The 16010-nt window shown below is 38.4% G+C and overlaps 1 protein-coding gene across 5 annotated transcripts in view; it reads left to right on the top strand.

Moving 5' to 3' along the window:
* Nucleotides 1-16010, top strand: part of LOC100349505 (protein LEG1 homolog) — an 80261-nt gene that overhangs the window by 24307 nt on the left and 39944 nt on the right. The gene's annotated exons all lie outside the window — the stretch shown is intronic.

The following is a 16010-nucleotide window of genomic DNA, read 5'->3' on the forward strand; positions in this document are numbered from 1 at the left end:
GGGATTATAATTTGATTTATAACTTTTTTGAAAAAATTAGCTCTTTAGTTGATCTTTTGTATTTTATTTTTATTCTCTATTTTATTTATTTGTGCTATGACCTTTATGATTTCTTTCCTTCTATTAATTTTGAGTTTGATTTTCTTTCATATTTCTAGTTCCTTGGGAGTATAATGATAGTTTGAGAAATTTTTTGATGTAGACATTGATTGTTCTATACTTCCCAGTTTCTTCTATATCCCATAAATTTCATTTTTGTTTCAAGAATTTTTTTTAATTTTCTTCTTAATTTCTTCCTTGTTCCATTGGTTGTTCAGGAGTAAGCTAACCTACATATGTTTGTGTACTTCCCAAAGTTTTTCTTACTAATAATGTATAGTTTTAATGCATTATACTCAGAAAAAGATACTCTATATGATTTCAATTTTAAAAAAAATTATTGAGTTATTTATTTTGAAAGAATTGGAGAGAGGGAGAGTCAGAGAGAGAGAGACATCTTCCATCTGCTGGTTCACTCCTCCAGATGGCCACAATGGCCAGTGCTGGGGTCAGGCTAAAGCCAGGAGCCAGGAGCTTCATCCAAATCTCCCACATGGGTGGCAAGGTCCAGACACTTGAGCTATATTCTGCTGCTTTCTCAGGCACATTAGCAGAGACCTGGATCAGAAATGGAGCAGTCGGGACATAAACAAACACCCATATGGGATGCCGGCATCACAGGTGGTGGTTTTACCCAGTATACCACATTGCCGGCCCCATGATTTCAAATGTTAAGAATTTGTTGAGACTTGTATTGTGGTCTACAATAGGATACTGCATCTTCTCTTGAGAGAAATGTGCATGCTTAAGTCTTTGAAAAATGTTATGTAGAGTCTCTTAGATCCATTTGATCTAGGGTACAATTTACTTCTGCCATTTATTGATTTTATGTCTTTATGATAAGTCCATCATTGATAATGAGTTGCTAAGTCTCTTACTGTTAATGTGTTTAAATATATGTTTTCCTTTAGTTCTTTTAATATTTACTTTGTATGCTTAGGTATTCTTATATTGAGTGTTATACCTGCATGTGTGTAATTGTTATTTCCTTTTAGGAAGTGACCCTTTTATTCCTACATAATGATCTCCCTTGTTTTATATTTTTTACTGCTTTTGATATAAAATCTATTTAGCTGATATAACTATGGATACCCTTACTTACTTTAGGATTTCATTTGCAGGGAGTTTCTTTTTCTATTCTTAAACTGTGTCCTTGGAACTAAGTGAGTTTCTTATAAGTAGCATATAACTGGTTTTTTTTTTTTAATCGATTTTGTCATTCTATGTCTTTCAGTAGAAAATTCAATCCATATTTACTGAAGATGACTATTGATAGCTAAATTCTTACTATTGCCATTTTGTTAAATGTTTTCTGGTTTGTTTTTAGTGCCTTTATTTTTTCTCCCTCTTTTAGAATCTTCCTTTGTGGTTAGTGATTTTTTTCTAGTAGTATATATTACTAAACTATTGTTTTTGGTATGACTGTTATAATTTTTATTTTTTGGTTATGATGAGGCTTTCAAAAGCACCTTTTAATTATAATATGATATTTTAAAAATGGTAGTAACTTAACATTCAATATAAAGATACTTGCATTCCATGCATGCCTCTATTTTGAATTTTGATATTCCAATTTCCATCTTTGAAAAATGCTGATCTATTAACATAATAATGCTATTTGTAACTGTTTTGTTTTTAGTGTTCATACTAAAGATATAGTGATTTATATGGTGTGTTTATACTATTAGAGCATCTTTGACTTGTCTTTTTGTTACTATTACCAGTAAGTTTTCTACTTTTTGAAATTTTCTTCCAACTTATCAGTATCTCTTTATTTCAGATTGAAGAACGCCCTGTAAAATTTCTTGTAGGATAGATTTAGTGGTAATAAGTCCTTTCAGCTTTTGCTTGTCTGGAAGTGTTTTTATTACTCCTTAATAATTAATGTATGGATTTTCTAGCTACAGTATTCTTGGTTGGCACTATATTACTTTAATACTCTGAGTATCTCATTCTACTCTCTTTGGCAACATAAATTTCTGCTGTCAGGTGAATTGGAGCATCCTTACTTGTTTCTTTTATTTTGCTGTTTGAGTGTGTTCTCTTTATCTTTGACCTTGAAGAGCTTCCTAATAATATGTTTTGGGATTGTTTGAGTTGACTCTGAGTGGTGGCTTTGGCCTTCCTGTACCTCAATATTTAATTCCTACTTAGGTTTGGGAAATTTTCTATTGTCTTTTTGAGTATGGCTTCCTACACTTTGGCAGTCTCAAGTTCTTAAAACCAATAACCTACTCTTTGTTTGTTTTAATGTTGTCCCAAGTTTCTGTAACTTCTCTTCATTCCTCTTCCTCCTTCTTTTGCTCTTCAAACTGTTTATTTCTATATGGTCTGTTATAGCTTGAGTAGGACTTGTGTCCCCAAAACTCATGCAATTATTTAAACTCTCATGTCTTAATATTAATGGTTGATTTTTTTAAAATTTTATTTATTTATTTATTTATTTTGACAGGCAGAGTGGACAGTGAGAGAGAGAGACAGAGAGAAAGGTCTTCCTTTGCCATTGGTTCACCCTCCAATGGCCACCGCGGCCCACGCGCTGTGGCTGGCGCACCACACTGATCCGAAGGCAGGAGCCAGGTGCTTCTCCTGGTCTCCCATGGGGTGCAGGGCCCAAGCACTTGGGCCATCCTCCACTGCACTCCCTGGCCACAGCAGAGAGCTGGCCTGGAAGAGGGGCAACCGGGACAGAATCCGGTGCCCCAACTGGGACTAGAACCCGGTGTGCCGGCGCCGCAAGGCAGAGGATTAGCCTGTTGAGCCGCGGCGCCAGCCAATGGTTGATTTTTTAAAAGATTTATTTATTTATTTTATTTGAAAGTCAGAGTTACATAGAGAGAGAAGGAGAAGCAGAGAAAGAGAGAGAGAGAGAGGTCTTCCATCTGCTGGTTCATTCCACAATTGGCTGCAATAGCTGGAGCTGGCCCAATCCAAAGCCAGTAGCTTCTTCCTGGTCTCTCATGCAAGTGCAGGGGCCCAAGGACTTGGCCATCTTCCACTGTTTTCTCAGGCCATAGCAGAGAGCTGGATCAGAAGTGGAGCGGCCGGGACTCAAACTGGCACCCATATGGGATGCAGGCACTGCAGGTGGTGGCTTTAGCCACTATGACACAGCGCTGGCCCCAATTTTTGATTTATTAAGGGTGGAGAATTTATCCAATGATGGTGTCCAAGAGGTGTAGCTAATTGGAGGTCTGTGGGTCATTAGGATGTGCTCTAAAAGAGTGATTCTCAAAGATATGTGAGCATTTCAGTTCAAAATCATCTTAGGTGCTCTCTCTCCCTCTCACTCAATTTCTTGGCTCATCCTTGTCATGTGATCATTAGCACTGCACCTGCCATAACCAGCCTCCACTAGACACCAGAGTATAGGGATGCCCAATCATGTCACCTCCATTGAAAGTTGAAACAAACTTTTATTTTTCAAAAAGCTACCCTCAAGAATTTTAAAGTAATGAAAAGTGACTAATACACAATTTGTCTTCTAATTCATTGAATCTTCCTTCTTTTTGATTTATTCTGTTATTTTGCTTTCTATTGGACTTTTCATTCATCATGTATACTTGTCATTCCTGGATTTGTGGAGATAGTTTTGTTTCTTTTTTGTATTGTTTCAATCTTTATGATAGTTTCTCTGATAAGATACTTATGTTTTCTTAGAGTACACTGAGTTTCTTTAAAACAGTTATTTTAAGTTCTATATCTGAGACTTCATACATATTGACTTTCGGTTAGTTTCTGCTGTCCTATTTGGTCACTTACGTGATGTCATAATTTTTTGGAAGTTCTCCATGTTTGTACAGGATCATATCTATACATTGAAGGATTAGGTCTTCAGTCTAGTTTTCATAATCTGGCTTTCTTTGTACATATCCTCCTTGAAATTCAAACAAGCTGCTTATTTTCTCTGATCTTGTGGTCACTACCACTGCTTTATCACTAGATGGTGATACAAGTCCAGATTTGCTATGATTTCCTCAGTTGTGCTGCACTATTTCAGTGCTAGAGGGAGCCCTGTCGTATGTGTTCCAAACTGCATTGGTATATCATTCAGAATAGACTCGAGGTGTCTCAAAAGTGCAGTTTATCCTGAAGGCCTCTAGCAGCACCAGGGCAGCCCAGATGCATCATCCATAGTCCACGGCCTGTCATCAGGTGTCAGCATTCTACCTGGTACTCAGTTGCATAATGTAACACCATTGCTAGGTTTCTAAGCAATGACCTAGCACCCATCCACTCCTTCTCTTCTAAGAAGACAATAAATAACTCTTCATGTTTTGCCGCCTATAGTTGGAGATGGATGAGGTTCACAGTTCATGATCACCAACACCACAACACTAGGTCATACATGGACTGAACATCTACTGGTACCAGTGTAGCACAGAGACAAGACCAAATCCAACACTGCTATGACCTGTCTCCTGCTATTAATTGTGATCTAAGGCTGCGTTAAGCAGCCAGTGGTAATACTAGAAGTCCTTCCCACTAGGCTCACAGGTCTTCTTCTGGCGCCAAAGGCTCTGTCCACGGCCACTGGCCTAGGGACAAGGGTAATTGGATTCTGTCTAGCAGTGGGCCTCACCATGGAGGACTGGGTGCTAAGCTGCAAAGAAACAATTTGTGGCTACCTCTTTCTTCTTGCCCCACAAAGGTAAAACTCTCAACTCTGAGCTAACTGGGGTGCAGGAAAGGATGAGTCGATAGTCATATGATCACCAACGCCAGAATGCTGTGTCACACCTGGATCCGAGAGCATGTTAAGACCATGCTTCTCTAAGTAAAGAGGCGGGATAAAATCACTTTAGCTAGTCATGGTCTCTTGTGTTTCCATATGAATTTTAGCATTGTTTTCTTCGAGCTCTGAGAAGAATGTCCTCAGTATTTAGATTAGGATCACATTGAATCTGTAAATTGCTTTGGGTAGTATGGACATTATGATGATATTAATTCTTCCAATCCACAAACGTGAAAAATTTCTCCATTTTTTGTTGTCCTCTTCAATTTCTTTCTTTAATTTTTGTAATTCTCATTGTAGAGATCATAAACTACTTTGGTTAAATTTATCCCAAAGTATTTAAATATTTTGTAGCTATTGCGAATGGGACAGATATTACGAGTTCTTTCTCAACTGTGGCATTGTTTGCATATCAAAAGGCTATTAATTTGTGTGTGTTAATTTTATATCTTGCAACTTTGCCAAATTCTCTTATGAGTTCCAGTAGTCTGTTAATGGAGTCTTTTGGTTGCCCATCTGCTAATAGGGATAATTTGAATTCCTCCTTTCCAATTTGTATCCCTTTGATTTTTTTTTTTTTTTTTGCAATGGCTGGCTGATACTTCCAGTACTATATTGAAATGTAATGGTGGGGCCAGTATTGTGGCATAGCAGATAACTCCATCACATGCAACACCACCATCCCATTTGGACACTGGCTCATGTCCTGGCTGCTTTACTTCCAATCCAGCTTCCTGCTACTGGCCTAAGAAAAGCAGCAGAAAGTGGGCCAAGTGCTTGGGTCTCTGCACCCTTGTGGAAGACCTAAAAGTCTGAGCTCTTGGCTTCAGTCTGGCCTTGTTCTGTCCATTGCAGCCATTTGGGAAGTGAACCAGCAGTTGGAAGATCTCTCTCTGTCTCTCCTTCTCTCACTTTAATTCTGACTTTCAAATAAATATATAAATTTTTTTAAAAAAAGGAAAAGAGGTTAAAATGGGCATCCTTGTAAAGTTCCAGATCTTAGTGAAAATACTTCCCTCTTTTCTTCATTCAAAATTTTCTTGGCTGTTGATTTATCGTAAGTTGCTTTGATTGTGTAGAGACACCATTCCTTCTATACCCAATTTCTTAGTTTTTTTTTAATCATGAAAGGATGTTGTATTCTATCTAATGCTTTTGTGTGTCTATTGAAATAATTTTTTTATTCTTCAGTTAGTTAATGTGATGAAACATGTTTATTTATTTGCATATATTAAACCATCCCTTTATTCCTAAAATAAATTCCATTTACTGGGTGAATAATATTTTTGATGTATTGTTGGATTCAATTACCCAATATTTCGTTAAGGATTTTTCTGTCTATGTTCATCAGGAATTTTGGTCTATAGTTGTCTTTCTTATATCTTTTCTGGTTTTAGAATTAAGGTGATGCTAGTTTCATAAGAGCTTGGGGAGGGTTTCCTCACTTTCAACTGTTTTAAATCGTTGAAGAAGAATCAAGTTACTTCTTCTTTAAAAGTTTATAAGAATTCAACAGTGAAGCCACCTGGTCCTGTGCTTTTCTTTGTTGGGAGGTATTTTATTACTGTTTCAATGTCCATCTTGGTTATGTTTGCTTAGGTTTTGCACGTCTTCATGCCTCAATTTTGTAAACTATACTTGTCCAGAAATTATCCATTTAGTTTAAATTTATGAATTTGTTGACATATACCAGTTTGTAAAATGATTCCTGATTTTTAGTTTTGTGGTATAAGCTGTAACATCTCCTTTTTCATCTTTGATTTTATTAATTTTGGTCTTCTTTCTCTTTATGGTTAGTTGAACCAATGGTTTATCAATTTTATTCAAAAAACTGCTCTTCATTTCATTTTTTTAGTTTCAATTTTGTTCATTACTTCTAACTTTATTATTTCTTTCCTCCATAGAATATGACTTTTCTTGTTTCCTAGATTTTTATTAATGTTTCTTCTTTTTAACTTTTATTTAATGAATATAAATTTCCAAAGTACAGCTTATGGATTACAATGGCTTCCCCCCCACAACTTCCCTCCCACTCACAACGCTCCCCTTTCCCACTCCCTCTCCCCTTCCAATCACATCAAGATTCATTTTCAATTCTCTTTATATACAGAAGATCAGTTTAGCATATATTAACCAAAGATTTCAACAGTTTGCACCCACACAGAAACACAAAGTGAAAAATACTGTTTGAGTACTAGTTATAGCATTAAATCACAATGTATAGCACATTAAGGACAGAGATCCTACATGAGGAGTAAGTGCACAGTGACTCCTGTTGTTGACTTAACAAATTGACACTCTTGGTTATGGCATCAGTAAACACCCTAGACTCTTGTCATGAGTTGCCAAGGCTATGGAAGCCTTTTGAGTTCACCGACTCTAATCATATTTCGACAAGGTCATAGTCAGAGTGGAATTTCTCTCCTCCCTTCAGAGAAAGGTACCTCCTTCTTTGATGACCTGTTCTTTCCACTGGGATCTCACTTACAGAGATCTTTCATTTAGGTCATTTTTTTTTCCAGAGTGTCTTGGCTTTCCATGCCTGAAATACTCTCATGGGCTTTTCAGCCGGATCCGCATGCCTTAAGGGCTGATTCTGAGGCCAGAGTGCTATTTAGGACATCTGCCATTCTATGAGTCTGCTGAGTATCTCGCTTCCCATGTTGGATCGTTCTCTCCCTTTTTTATTCTATCAGCTAGTATTTGCAGACACTAGTCTTGTTTATGTGATCCCTTTGGCTCTTAGTCCTATCATTATGATCAATTGTGAACAGAAATTGATCACTGGGACTAGTGAGATGGCATTGGTACATGCCACCTTGATGGGATTGAATTCGAATCCCCTGGTATGTTTCTAACTCTACCGTTTGGGGCAGGTCAGCTTGAGCATGTCGTGAATTACACATTTCTTCCCTCTCTTATTCCCACTATTATATTTAACAGCGATCCTTTTCAGTTAAGTTTCAACACTTAAGAATAACTGTGTATTGATTACAGTATTCAACCAAAAGTATCAAGTAGAACAAACAAAAAAAAAAATACTAAGAAGGATAACGTATTAAGTTGTTCATCAACAGTCAGGGCAAGGGCTGATCAAATCACCATTTCTCATACTGTTCATTTCATTTTAACAGGTTTCCTTTTTGGTGCTTGGTTAGTTGTCACCGATCAGGGAGAACATATGATATTTGTCCCTTTGGGATTGGCTTATTTCACTCAGCATAATGTTTTCCAAATTCCTAACAGGGATCACTTTTCAGTTAAAATTTAAACACCTAAGAATAATTGTGTGTTAATTACAGAGTTCAACCAATAGTACTAGAACAAAAAAAAATACTAAAATGGATAAAGTATTACATTGTACATCAACCGTCAGGACAAGAGCTGATCAAGTCACTGTTTCTCATAGTGTCCATTTCACTTCAACTGGTTTTCCCTTTGGTGCTCAGTTAGTTGTCGCCAATCAGGGAGAACATATGATATTTGTCCCTTTGGAACTGGCTTAATTCACTCAGCACGATGTTTTCCAGATTCCTCCATCTTGTTGCAAATGACCGGATTTCATTGTTTTAGACTGCTGTATAGTATTCGATAGAGTACATGACCCATAATTTCTTTTTCCAGTCTACTGTTGATGGGCATTTGGGTTAGTTCCAGGTCTTAGCTATTGTGAATTGAGCTGCAATAAACATTAAGGTGCAGACAGCTTTTTTGTTTGCCAATTTAATTTCCTTTGGGTAAATTCCAAGGAGTGGGATGGCTGCGTTGAATGGTAGGGTTATATTCAGGTTTCTGAGGAATCTCCAAACTGACTTCCATAGCGGCTTAACCAGTTTGCATTCCCACCAACAGTGGGTTAGTGTCCCTTTTTCCCCACATCCTCTCCAGCATCTGTTGTTGGTAGATTTCTGCATGTGAGCCATTCTAACCGGGGTGAGGTGAAACCTCATTGTGGTTTTCAGTTGTATTTCCCTGATTGCTAGTGATCTTGAACATTTTTTCATGTGTCTGTTTGCCATTTGGATTTTCTCTTTTGAAAAATGTCTATTGAGGAACGTGGCCCATCTCTTAAGTGGGTTGTTTGTTTTGATGTTGTGGAGTTTCTTGATTTCTTTGTAGATTCTGGTTATCAACCCTTTATCTATTGCATAGTTTGCAAATAGTTTTTTCCCATTCTGTCAGTTGCCTCTTCACTCTCCTGACTGTTTCTTTTGCAGTACAGAAACTTCTCAATTTGATGCAATCCCAATAGTTGATTTTGGCTTTGACTGCCTGTGCTTCTCGGGTATTTTACAAGAAGTCTTTGCCAGTACCTATATTTTGCAGGGTTTTTCCAATGCTCTCTAATAATTTGATGGTGTCAGGTCATAGATTTAAGTCTTTAATCCATGTTGAGTGAATTTTTGTGTAAGGTGAAAGGTAGGGGGCTTGCTTCATGATTCTGCACGTGGAAATCCAATTTTCCCAGCACCATTTATTGAATAGAAAGTCCTTGCTCCAGGGATTTATTTTGGATCCTTGATCAAATATGAGTTGGCTATAGATGTTTGGATTGATGTCTGGTGTTTCTATTCTGTTCCATTGGTCTATCCATCTGTTTCTGTACCAGTACTATGCTGTTTTGATAACAACTGCCCTGTAGTATGTCCTGAAATCTGGAATTGTGATGCCTCCGGCTTTGTTTTTGTTGTACAGAATTGCTTTAGCTATTCGAGGTCTCCTGTGTCTCCATATGAATTTCAGCATCATTTTTTCCAGATCTGAGAAGAAGGTCTTCAGTATCTTGATTGGTATTGCATTGAATCTATAAATTGCTTTTGGGAGAATGGACATTTTGATGATATTGATTCTTCCAATCCATGAGCATAGAAGATTTTTCCATTTTTTGGTATCCTCTTCTATTTCTTTCTTTAAGGTGTTGTAATTTTCATCGTAGAGATCTTTAACGTCCTTGGTTAAGTTTATTCCAAGGTATTTGATTGTTTTTGTAGCTATTGTGAATGGGATTGATCTTAGAAGTTCTTCCTCAGCCATGGCATTGTCTGTGTATACAAAGGCTGTTGATTTTTGTGAATTGATTTTATATCCTGCTACTTGCCAAACTCTTCTATGAGTTCCAATAGTCTCTTGGTAGAGTTCTTTGGGTCCCCTAAATAAAGAATCATGTCATCTGCAAAGAGGGATAGTTTGAGTTCTTCCTTCCCAATTTGTATTCCTTTAATTTCTTTTTCTTGCCTAATAGCTCTGGCTAGAACCTCCAGAACTATATTGAATAGCAGTGGTGAGAGTGGGCATCCCTGTCTGGTTCCAGATCTCAGTGGAAATGCTTCCAACTTTTCCCCATTCAATAGGATGTTGGCCGTGGGTTTTTCATAAATTACTTTGATTGTATTGAGGAATGTTCCTTCCAAACCCAGTTTGCTTAGAGTTTTCATCATGAACGGGTGTTGTATTTTATCAAATGCTTTCTCAGTGTCTATTGAGATAATCATATGGTTTTTCTTCTGCAGTCTGTTAAGGTGGTGTATCACATTGATTGTCTTGCGCACATTAAACCATCCCTGCATACCAGGGATAAATCCCACTTGATCTGGGTGGATGATCTTTCTGATGTGTTGTTGCGTTCTATTGTCCAGAATTTTGTTGAGGGTCTTTGCATCTATGTTCATCAGGGATATTGGTCTGTAATTCTCTTTCAATGCTGCATCTTTTTCCGGCTTAGGAATTAAGGTGATGCTGGCTTCATAGAAAGAATTTGGGATGACTCCCTCTTTTTCGATTGTTCTGAATAGTTTGAGAAGAAATGGGATTAGTTCTTCTTTAAATGTCTGGTAGAATTCAGCAGTGAATCCATCTGGTCCTGGGCTTTTCTTTGTTGGGAGGGCCTTTATCATCAATTTCTGTCTCAGTTATGGGTCTGTTTAGGTTTTCGATGTCTTCCTGGTTCAATTTAGGTAGGTTGCATGTGTCCAGGAATCTATCCATTTCTGATAGGTTTCCCTGTTTGCTGGCATACAAGTCCTTGTAGTAATTTCTGATGATTCTTTTTATTTCTGTGGTGTCTGTTGTTACATTTCCTTTTTCATCTCTGATTTTATTGATTTGGGTCTTTTCTTTTTTTAGTTAGTTGTGCCAATGGGGTGTCAATTTTGTTTATTTTTTCAAAAAACCAGCTCCTCCTTTGGCTGAGTTTTTGTAATGTTTTTCTTGATTCAATCCTGTTGATTTCTTCTCTGATTTTAATTATTTCTCTTCTCCTACTAGATTTGGGTCTGGGTTGCTGTAGGTTTTCTAGATCCTTGAGGTGAATTGAAAGCTCATCTATTTGGTGCCTTTCCAATTTCTTGATGTAGGCACCTATTGATATAAACTTTCCTCTTAACACTGCTTTTGCTGCGTCCCATAAGTTTTGGTATGTTGTGCTGTTATCTTCATTTACTTCCAGAAAGATTTTGATTTCTCTTTTGATTTCTTCTATGACCCATTGTTCATTCAGGAGCATGTTGTTCAATCTCCATGTGTTTGCGTATGCTGTAGGGATTCCTGAGTTGCTAATTTCCAACTTCATTCCTTTATGGTCTGAGAAGCTGCATGGTATGATTCTAATTCTTTTGAATTTGCTGAGACTTGCTTTATGGCCTAGTATGTGGTCAATCCTAGAGAAGGTTCCATGTACTGCTGAGAAGAATGTAAAATCTTTAGCTGTAGGATTGAAAGTTCTGTATATATCTGTTAGATCCATTTGGGCTATAGTGTCGTTTAAATCTACTGTATCCTTGTTGATCTTCTGTCCTGTTGATCTGTCTATTTCTGAGAGTGGAGTATTGAAGTCCCCCAGTACTATAGTATTGGGGTCTAAGTCTCCCTTTAAGTCCGTTAACAAATCTTTTAGATAAACCGGTGCCCTGTAGTTAGGTGCATATACATTGATAATTGTTATATCTTCCTGTTGAATTGATCCCTTAATCATTTTGTAGTGTCCCTCTTTGTCTCTCTTAACGGTTTTTGTGGTAAAGTTTATGTTGTCCGATATTAAGATGGCTACGCCCGCTCTTTTTTCATTTCTGTTGGCATGGTATATCTTTTTCCAGCCTTTCACTTTCAGTCTGTATGGATCTTTGTTGGAAAGATGTGTTTCTTGTAAGCAGCAAATAGATGGGTTTTGTTCCTTAACCCAATCAGCCAATCGGTGTCTTTTAACTGGACAGTTCAGGCCATTCACGTTCAATGTGACTAATGATAAGTGGTAACTTTGCCCTGCCATTTGCCAAAGATAAGTTCTAATATATGCTTTGAATTCCCTGTGATCTTTTGCTGTGAGGTTTCCTTCCTTGGTTTCCTTCCTTTACCTTCTTTCATATTGATGACCGTGTTTCTGTGTTTCTGTGTGTAACACATCTTTAAGCATCTTTTGCAGGGCTGGATGAGTGGCACCAAATTCTTTCAATTTCTGTTTGCTATGAAAAGTCTTTATTTCACTTTCATTCACAAATGATAGCTTTGCAGGATATAATATTCTGGGCTGGCAGTTGTTCTCTCTTAGTACCTGGGCTATATCTTGCCATTCCCTCCTAGCTTGTAGAGTTTCTGATGAGAAGTCAGCTGTGAGTCTGATTGGAGATCCTCTGAGAGTAATCTGACGTTTCTCTCTTGCACATTTTAGGATCTTTTCTTTATGTTTCACTGTGGAGAGTTCAATTACAACGTGTCGTGGTGAGGATCTCTTTTGGTCGTGTTTATTAGGGGTTCTGTGAGCTTCCTGTACCAGGATTTCTCTGTCCTTCTCCAAACCTGGGAAATTTTCTGCTAGTATCTCACTAAAAAGGCCTTCTAATCCTTTCTCCCTCTCCATGCCTTCAGGAACTCCTAAAACCCGAATGTTGGGTTTTTTAATAGTATCCTGAAGATTCCCGACATTATTTTTTTAGATTTTTAATTTCCTCTTCTTTTCTTTGGTTTGACTATATATTTTCCTGTGCTCTGTCTTCTAAGTTCAATATTCTCTCTTCTGCTTCACCCATTCTGTTTTTAACGCTATCTAATGTGTTTGTCATTTGGTCTATTGAATTCTTCACTTCATTATGATTTCTCGTCACTATCACAGTTTCCTGTTGTACTAGTTGTTTCGTTTCATTTTGATTCCTCCTTAATATTTCATTTTCGCAAGAGAGATTTTCTATCTTGTCCATTAAGTATTTCTGTAGTTCAAGAATTTGTTTTTGAGAACTTCTTAATGTTCTTATCAATTTTTTGAGATCTGCTTCTTGCATTTCTTCTATCTCATCATCTTCATAATCTTGAATTGGGGTGTCTTTTTCATTTGGGGGCATCCTAGTGACTTCCTTGTTTTTATTACCTCAGTTTTTGCGTTTGTTGCTTGGCATATTGGAGATATTCTTTGGTTTCTTTGGTGTGGTGTTTTTTCTCGTTATACTGTGACTTTAGATTAAGTGGACTATCTGCTTTTGATGGATCCTTAGAGGCTGTGATGGTTGTGTCCAGAGAGCTCTGTTTGGTCTTCAGGGTTAAGGGTGTGCCAAAGGTGACTCACCCAGATTGTTCTCTCGCTTGCTCTCTCTCTCTCTCTCTTTTTTTTTTTTGACTCAATTGGGAAGTAATTCCACACAGCTGAGTGGAATTGAGAGTAGTTGATGTATGAAATCTGGCCCCTGTTGGTATTCATCTGCTTACTGCTGGGACAACACAAAGAGTTTATGCAGCCCTCAGTGTGGTCTCAAATTTCTCCGCAGTCTCTCACCAGGTTGCCCAGGTTACCAAGTTTGTGTACTCGGTGAGTTCTCTCACCCTGCCTCAGATTTTCACAGTCTCAGTTCGTTAGCTCTACACTTTTACTAGGTGTTAACCTCCTGTTATTTCTCCCCACCAGAGTCAGGTTTTTCTGCTTGGCTAATGATGGGCACTGCTTTACATATGCAAAATGGTGCACAGCACTTTACATACGTAAAATGGCGCCTGCTCTTTGTCTTGCTAGGCTTTGTAAGGTGAGTGGAGAGAGAGGCTAATGTCCATGCTGGTTCCCTTTATTTATTCGATTTTTTCTCTCCTGCAGTCAGCCTGGTGAACTTTCCCCAGTGGGGCTTCAGGCCTCATTCTCTGTAGGCTCTTTCTGCCTTTCCCCACCAATGTCTTGGGTTACCAAGTTTTTTTCTCACCTCCTCTTCCAGCACTGGCGCGCAGACTCTGCGGCTCGGCTTCCACGCAGTGGGCGACCTTGCTCTCCCCGTAGGTCCCCGTGCCACATCCACTAGATCCGGAAGAGTTTCCTCTGCAATTTTTTCCTGAGCCTTTTCCTGAGGCTACAGTAACTCCACTTTTATTAAACTATCTTTTCCCGGACTATTGGTGCGCGCCCTCACTATTCCGCCATCTTGGTTCCGCCCCTCTTTTTTAATCATTTTCCTAGGTTTTGAGATGCATTTACTTGATACTTTTCCAGTTTCTTGATGTAGGCACTAATTGCTATAAACTTTCCTTTAACACTGCTTTTGCTGTATCCCATAGGTTTGGATATGATGTGTTGTCATCCTCACTTGTTTCTAGGAATTTTTTGGTTTCCCTTTTGATTTTTTCTATGACCCAGTGTTCATTCAAGAGCATGTTGCTTAGTTTCCATGTGTTTGTATTTTTCCTAGAGTTTCTTAAGTTGTTAATTAACTTCATTCCATTGTGAACAGACAATATACACGGTAAGATTTCAGTGTTTTTGAATTTGTTGAGACTTGTTTTATGGCCTAGGATATGGTTCATCCTAGAGAAAATTGCATGCACTGATGAAAAGAATGTGTATTCTGTGCCTGTAGGCTGAGATGTTCTGCAGATACCAATTATATCCATTTGGTCAATAGTGTAGGTTAGCTCTGTTGCCTTTTTTTTTTTTTTTTTTTTTGACAGGCAGAGTGGACAGTGAGAGAGAGAGACGGAGAGAAAGGTCTTCCTTTGCCGTTGGTTCACCCTCCAATGGACACCGCGGCTGGCGCGCTCTTGCCGGCGCACTGTGCTGATCTGGTGGCAGGAGCCAGGTGCTTCTCCTGGTCTCCCGTGGGGTGCAGGGCCCAAGTACTTGCACCATCCTCCACTGCACTCCCTGGCCACATGATGCTTTTTTTTTTAACTAGTTAACCTGTCCATTTATGAAAGTGGGGTTTTGAAGTTTCCCACTCTTATTGTATTGGAGCTTATGTTTCCCTTTAGATCTATTAACATTTTTTAAATAGATGAGTGACCTAGCATCAGGTGCATACACATTTACTATAGTTAGATTTTCCTGTTGAGTTGATACCTTAAACATTACATAATGACTTTCTTTTTCTCTCTTAACAGTTTCTGTCTTAAAGTCTATTTTGTCTACTCATTTTTTATTTCCATTTACGTGAAATACCATTTTCCATACTGTCACTTTAGGTCTGTGTGTATTTTTGTCACTAAGGTGTCCTTCTTGTGGGCAGCAAAATAGATGAGTCTTTTTAAAAATCCATTAAGTCAGGGGCTGGCACTGTGGCATAGCAGGTAAAGGTGCTGCCTATAGTGCCAGCATCCCATATGGGTGCTGGTTCAAGCACTGGTCTATCCATTTCAGATCCAGCTCTCTGCTATGGCCTTGGAAAACAGAGGGTGGCCCAAGTCCGTGGGCACGTGCACCAGCATGGGAGACCCAGAAGAAGCTCCTGGCTCCAGGCTTCAGATTGGTGCAGCTCCAGCTGTTGCTGCTGTTTGGGGAGTGAAATAATTTAATGCATTTAATTCAAGGTTATTATTGATAAGTAATGACTTGGTCCTGCCATTTTTCAGTAAACATGTCTTTTGTTTGTTATGTATCTCCTTTGGACTATTACTATGGTTTTTTGCTTTTATATTCTTTTTAAATAGATATTTGTTTCTTTAATTGTGAGGTAGAGTTATAGACAGAGAAGGAGAGACACAGAGAGAGATCTTCCATCTACAGGTTCACTCCCCAGACGGCTGCAACAGCTGGGCTGATCTGAGGCCAGAAGCCAGGATCTCTCATGAAGGAGCAGGGGCCCAAGCACTTCGGCCATTTTCTACAGATTTCCCAGGCCATAGCAGAGAGCTGCATAGGAAGAGGAACAGCCAAGACATGAACCATTGCCCCTAAGGGATGCCAGAGCTGTAAGCAGAAGCTTAGCCTACTAAGCCA

This window comes from Oryctolagus cuniculus, chromosome 5 (assembly GCF_051225735.1).
Source record: "Oryctolagus cuniculus isolate XC-2025 breed Fujian yellow rabbit chromosome 5, ASM5122573v1, whole genome shotgun sequence".
NCBI classification, from domain to species: Eukaryota; Metazoa; Chordata; class Mammalia; order Lagomorpha; family Leporidae; genus Oryctolagus; species Oryctolagus cuniculus.